Genomic DNA, 5757 nt, shown 5'->3' on the forward strand with positions numbered 1-5757 from the left:
GAGGAGTGGATGATATAATTCCTCAGAGATGAGAGGAGATGGAGGGGAGGAAAGTTGATAAGAGAGGCCAATTGGAGAGAGAGAAGCCAGCAGACAAAAAGTGTGAATTAAATGAGTGAGATAAAGAAACAGCAAAAATAGAGAGAGCTTGGCATCACACAAAGAATCTTAATTCTTCATCATTACAGTATCTACATTCCTTGCCTTCATTCATTTTCAGGTTTTTAATTTACTTACCCACATTTTGTCAGTTTTATTGCCTTTATGGGGCTATATATATTTGTGCTAAAGTAATGTAGCACGCTGGTATCACTCTCAGATTTGATTTTCTTTTATGAGACTGTGAGCTAATGTAGCATAAAGAAACGCGATTTAGGAATGACATTTGATACGAAGACATAAAGAGAGCAGGTTAGGAGAGAATGAAAAATGGATCAAAGGAGAAGAGGCAACAGTGAAAGACAAAAATATAAATGATAAGCCACACATTATTTAATTTATTCACCCTGGCAGCTGGAAAATAAGTTTCTTTAAACATCAAATTGTGTGTTTAGTTGTATTATATTTAACTACAGACTGTTTAATACTCCAGCAACAATATCCCCTTTGATCCCATTTAATTTGGAGCTGAGTGAAGATGATGAACTGCTCTCCATCTGTCTTCTTTGTCCTATTCTATATTGAGTATCTGGAGCTCTAACGTTGTGGATTGGAAAGCAGTTACCCAGTTTACCCTGGCATATGTGAAAACCACGCCCGGCCGAGCACATCATTCAACCTGCCCCTGGATTGAGATCCCAGAGGATCTGTGGTTGTTACGCTGTACATGGCCAAGCTGCTAGGTCTGGCCGAAAGCCACTGTCTGGAGCCTGTTGATGAACTCTAATCAACCTTTCCTCTATGCCATCATTTGGTGCATCTCCCACATCACTCGTTTTAAGGACCTTTGGGAGAATTTCTGTCATGTCACCTACAACCGTTCAAAACTTTATCTTCACATACACCGTGTTAGGAATCTCTTCCAACTCCAACATTTTTAGTTTCGTGTATGAGGCCTTTTTTGTTAGTTATACTGCGTATGTACGTATATATCCACAGGTGGGAAGTTAACAATGAACTACTACTTTCTTGAAGGTATTAACACATTATTCTGAGATTATTTGCTATACCAAAAACCCAGCTGGCAGGTGAATTTTAAATTCAATGTCCAACGGTGATAAGCAGAAGAAAGTTTACTTTCTTTCTTAATAAAATAAAATAATCCTCCTGTGATTGCTACATATCTGTTTAGGTCATATGGTTTCAAAGAAATGAACTCACAAGCTCAACCACACTTAGGCAAACAAAACAGATGTTCTTTCAAGCCTGTCTTGACTCTGTGCTTTTCTCCCTTGCTAGATGCGCCCATCATCCCTTTTTCACATAATTAAGACTGAAGGCTGGGTGAAAAGACACGTGGGAAGATGCACACATGCTCATAAATGTTACCGTCTTCACCGTCTCACCTCAAACGAGGGGTCTCACTGTGTTAGCTCTACTTTCGGAAATAAGTGACTAACAATGCAGGCTCACATGGCAGCCAACTTATTGTTATCCAGTGCCCACAGGCACACATTGCGACGTAGAAGCCCCACTGGAAAGGAACAAATCGCACATTGCCTCCCCCAGTTCTCGCTCATTGCGGTGAACTCTCACAAAGTGACAAATAGCTTGATCATTAACAAACGTGTAAATTAGCAACATGCACTTTCTCTCAAAATTTACATAAGGTTGTGCCAAGCAGCAATACTTTTTTTGTATCTGTAAACCTGGAGGCCAGGGACATAGAAAAGAGGGATCCCAGAATGTACAACAAAAAAACTTCACACGGCAAGTAAACACTAAAGTTCCTGTCCCATCACTGTCATTTTTTCGTTGTCAGTTTTTAAGCAAACACTACGGAGATTCAAATTTTCCCCTCATTTGCAAAAGAGATTTTTCTCTCTGCTGGTCAGTCCCACGTCGCCTGGAATCCCACAATGCCTTGCAAAGCGATTCACTCATGTCTCATAGAAAATTAACGGGGGGAAACTTTGCATTGTGTTACGTCGCCTTCTGTTGGTCTTTACTGTCATGCAGCTAGAAATAGGGTGGGATCATAGACTGTATATAGAGATGAACAAGTCACTGTACAGCAGTGAAGCCAACATATCATACGGGAACTGCCATCTTGTAATTTTGGAGCTGGAGCCTGTGCAGTGGTGGAGCCGCGGTATCATCCCGTCCATACGCCCACTCAACCAATTGTGAGTCAATCACAGCTGTGAACGCACACTTGAACAAACATCACAGAAACCATCTTTGGGGACATTTATTTGACTGGTACTTTTTAGTTTGGACTATGCCCCATCCACTAACATGGAGGTGTGTGTGTGTGTGTGTGTGTGTGTGTGTGTGTGTGTGTGTGTGTGTGTGTGTGTGTGTGTGTGTGTGTGTGTGTGTGTGTGTGTGTGTGTGTGTGTGTGTGTGTGTGTGTGTGTGTGTGTGTGTGTGTGTGTGTGTGTGTGTGTGTGTGTGTGTGGGGGGGGGGTTAGGCTATTACTTAATTCATTTAAAGGCATCTTAAATGTGGTATGGGCTGGCATCAGTGACTACCGATCAAACCACCTGCTTTTCTCCCAAGCAGTTTTGTGATTTGTCCTTGTGTGTGAGGTACACACAGCATATAACAAGCACCTGAAAGGATTACAAGGTTTTTACTGTTTTCAAAGAACATTATTGTTTTTTCACATTTCTGAATGGCATTTTTCTTATGGCCCAGACAGTCCTTGGTTTCCATTTGTAGTGTATGAAATGAAAATCAACTTGCACACTTGAAACTCACTTTAGAAAATTGAATTTATTGGAGTAAATGTTTATTTGTTGTTAGATTCTCAAGCTCCATATGTTATAGGAAATCCAGTGTTTCCTAGGGTGACCAAACGTCCTCTTTTGCCCGGACATGTCTACTTTTTACCTACTATCCGGTGGCGTCCGGGGGGGTTTTATAAATTCATGAATATTCATGAAAATGTCCGGTTTTCACTGTTTTTCATGGGACCATTTTGCGTGTACTTAAATTAACTACCGCTTTGCACACAATACTACAGTACTTTGTTGTGTGACGTAATTCCCGAGAGGCTGCCTTGTGGGCGGCTCTGCGACACACACATACACAGGGACCAGAGCAGACAGCGGAGCACAAGTATAAACATCAGGCCGTAGACTACGGCGAAAGCTCTGCGTGGAGCCTGCGCATAACCATAAAACAAGACTAGTGTAGCTAGTGCAGCTTCACAGTTTGAACAGCAAAAAAAATGTCCCACGTACCGTCCCGGTCGCGATATTACGAGTCCCACTATGGCCAGGCCAAGACCCGCCCTTCAATAGCATTTATGGTATTTTGTTCAGGTCCTATTCCCTGACCAATCGGCTATCCTAACCTTAACCACTCAAGGTGAAATGCCTAACCCCAACCAATCGAGCTGCTTTGTGGGCAGGTCTTGGCGTGGCCATAGTGGGATTCTTAATTTTGCGTCCCGGTCGGGACCGGACAAGTGGGAGACGGAGTGCACCGTGTGCAAAACTGCCACATATGTTTCAATGTCTTTATTATTTATCTTATTAAATTGAAAAGGTATTAAGAGATATTTTGTATTCATATTTAGAACATTATTTCATATTATTTATTTATTTTAAAAGAGAGCTATTATTTTGTTACAGGCCGGTTGTTACAGATTTTATTTGATTTTATTACAGAAGTTATTTTTGCACCATTGAGGCATAAAAAAGCATATTCATTAACCTCTGAGAAGCCTGTCTGGATTTGTCTCGTGGCCGGGCCGAGTGTCCTCCTTTTTTGGAAATCAAAATATGGTCACCCTAGTAGTAGTAGTAGTAGTAGTAGTAGTAGTAGTAGTAGTAGTAGTAGTAGTACTCACTGCATGAAAAGTGGGATTTTCGTCAGTATGCGGCACTGTAGATTGTCGTGGAAGTTCAGGTTTACGGCTGTACACGGCAATTTACAGGCAACACCGAAAACTGCCGAAAATTGTCGGAAATTGACGTGGGCCTTGCTTGGCAGTTGTCCCCCCATGACCCCCCTCCCTCTAATTCTAGGGGAGGCTTTCACATGTAAATGAAAATGCTGTGAGCTATACAAATGCAAATCAGGGTAGCAGGGGGAGTTTTACCCCAGGTGACATTTTTCTAAAAGGTATTAACTTAATTTTAAGAAAATCTCTTAAAATAGATCAGACTCAGTATAGCCTAATTGTAGACTCTTCAATTTTAGCTTGAATTGATTTATTTAATGGACGTATGCTAGATTAATTACTTTGTATGTCATTAGCAATGACCGATGTTATGTAAAAAAGATACACAAAATAATTTATTTCAACAATTAGTTTTATCAGGCTTTGCCACAAAGGTAAAATGTGCATTCCATGATTCATTCACAGTCTCCTAGCTCAACCACTGTGCATAGTGACATGACTACAGTCTTTGGTCTTGCTCATCCAACATTGTCTGGTGGAATGGAGACAGAGGCACCACTGTACAGTTTTCTAAGAGAAGTCTTTCTGCTGACACCAAAACACTGTGCTTCACATAAAGCATATCAGCTTTGTCACTGCATGACAAGGTCCCAACCATTTCTCTTCTTAAAATACTGGCAAATGACATGGGAGATGAGTCCGAGAGTTAGAGCAAAAACTTCCGAAATATGGGAATATTTCAGGCCAACTGGTAAAAGAGTTGTCGGTACACTCTGTCAAACTTCACTTGGAAACACACAGGAGTTGTTCAAGACATTTGGAGCGGTTTTTTTCTCTCCTCCATATCACCTCCGCGGCTCCAAAGATGCGCTCACAGAAAAGAAGAAGACAACGTAAGTATATGATTATTAATGAAACGGCGAGCTAGTCTGTACTGTTTATTAACTCTTGATCGTACAATGACTGTCTTTGGATGTTAAACAGGCTACTTAGACTTGGCAGTAATGTTTTAAACCCCACCAAGTTTAAACGCGAGCAGCACAGAGCCGTGGCTGCTTTCAGCGCCATTCATTACAGAGCTGAGCGGGTGACTTGTTTTATAAAAGTGTATTTTTTTTATCTCGTAATTTCCAGGAAGCAGTCCGCCGTCTTCACAACTCTGAGATAAACTGTAGCAGGCACTACGAACCGGAGCAAGGGTAAGATTTAAAGAACATGCTTTCATTGAATGAATTTCATTAATTCTTCTGTATAAGGACATAGATACGTTAATAGATACCGATCTTAACCATAGTTGGTTTTTTTTCAGACTAACCTCGCCTCATAACGAGGCTGTGACCTATATTTGCTCGTCCAGATTTACATGACGCTGATAATGACGCCATTGTGTGTAAGTAATTTTTACTTTTTCATCTTTCCTTGTTTAATTTTACTGTGACTTATGTTTTTTATTCATACCACTCTCATTTAATTGTTTTCCAGCTGCCTGTAAACTACGAGACAGCACGCAGGAGCTTCAGCTGGAAACAACCAGATGTGGCATCGCGGGCAGAAGCTGTGAAAAGTTCAGCTCGGAGTCGGTCGAGAAGAAAAGAGGGTAAGATTAGATCCGTTTGGTTCATGTGAATATTTTTCAGGTGCATTCATAGATGTGTTGTGTCCATAAGCAGTGCATTGCGCAGTACTGATTGTCTTTATTGATTGATTTTACAGCTGCTGGAAGCGAGACAGGGTGCGGGTGAGG

The 5757-nt window shown here is 41.2% G+C and overlaps 1 long non-coding RNA gene across 1 annotated transcript; it reads left to right on the top strand.

Moving 5' to 3' along the window:
* Positions 1-4871: 4871 nt before the first annotated feature.
* LOC120553063 lies at positions 4872-5356 on the top strand. Its single transcript, XR_005638092.1, has 3 exons — positions 4872-4906; positions 5148-5212; positions 5323-5356. It is a non-coding gene; the product is annotated as an uncharacterized LOC120553063 (long non-coding RNA).
* The last annotated feature ends 401 nt before the right edge of the window (positions 5357-5757 follow it).

Source organism: Perca fluviatilis, chromosome 23 (assembly GCF_010015445.1).
Source record: "Perca fluviatilis chromosome 23, GENO_Pfluv_1.0, whole genome shotgun sequence".
Taxonomy (NCBI): Eukaryota; Metazoa; Chordata; class Actinopteri; order Perciformes; family Percidae; genus Perca; species Perca fluviatilis.